Below are 994 nucleotides of genomic sequence, written 5' to 3' on the forward strand. Positions count from 1 at the left end.
GGGCTGCCGCGTGCAGGAGGAGGACGCGGGCAGGAGAGAAACCTTCAGCGCCGAGTGGCTGGACCTGGAGCTCAGCTCCCGACCCGAGGAGGGGTGAGGGGCACGGCCAAGGGGGTGCCAGGGGTCCTGGGGGCATCGGGTGCTGGAGGATTTGAGGGGTTTGTTGTGGGGATTTGGGTTGTGGGGTTCTGAAATGTGGGGTTTCCATGAGGGTTTGTGGGCCTCCAAGGGTCCTAAAATATGGGGTTTCCATTTCATTTTGGGCAGCTCCAAGTGTCCCAAAATACGAGGTTTCCATGGGTTTGTGGGGTGGTTCCAAAATTGTGGGGTTTCCATGGGGGTTTGGGGCTGTAGGAGACTCCACTGGGGTTTTGGGCAGCCCAAGGGTCCCAGGGGGTACCAGGAGTCCTGGGGGCACGGGGGGCATCGGGTGCTGGAGGATTTGAGGGGTTTGTTGTGGGGATTTGGGTTGGGGGCTTCTGAAATGTGGGATTTCCATGAGGGTTTGAGGGGTTCCAAGGGTTCCAAAATGTGGGGTTTCCATGGGGTTGTGGAGGCCTCCAAGTGTCTCAAATTGTGGGGTTTCCATCGGATGTTGGGGGGCTCCAAGGGTCCCAAAATATGAGGTTTCCATGGGTTTGTGGGGTGGTTCCAAAATTGTGGGGTTTCCATAGGGGTTTGGGGTTGTGGGAGACTCCAATGGGGTTTTGGGCAGCCCAAGAGTCCCAAACTTGGGTGTTCCCATGGGGTCTTGTGTCCCAAATGAAGAGGTTCCCAGGGGGTTTGGGGGTCCCTGTGGGGTCAGGGAAGCTCCGGGGAGGTGGTGGGAGGATACCCAAGAGGGATTGGGAAGATCTCAGGGGTTCCTGTGAGGAAATGGGGAGGGGGTTTATGGGGCTGGGGGAGGCCAGGGTTCCACAAAGGGCCAGGAGAATGTGGGGGTCTCCAGGGGTTCCCATGGGGGTCTCCAGGTGTTCCTATGGGGGTCTCCAGG

Source organism: Geospiza fortis, unplaced genomic scaffold (genome assembly GCF_000277835.1).
Source record: "Geospiza fortis unplaced genomic scaffold, GeoFor_1.0 scaffold992, whole genome shotgun sequence".
NCBI lineage: Eukaryota > Metazoa > Chordata > Aves > Passeriformes > Thraupidae > Geospiza > Geospiza fortis.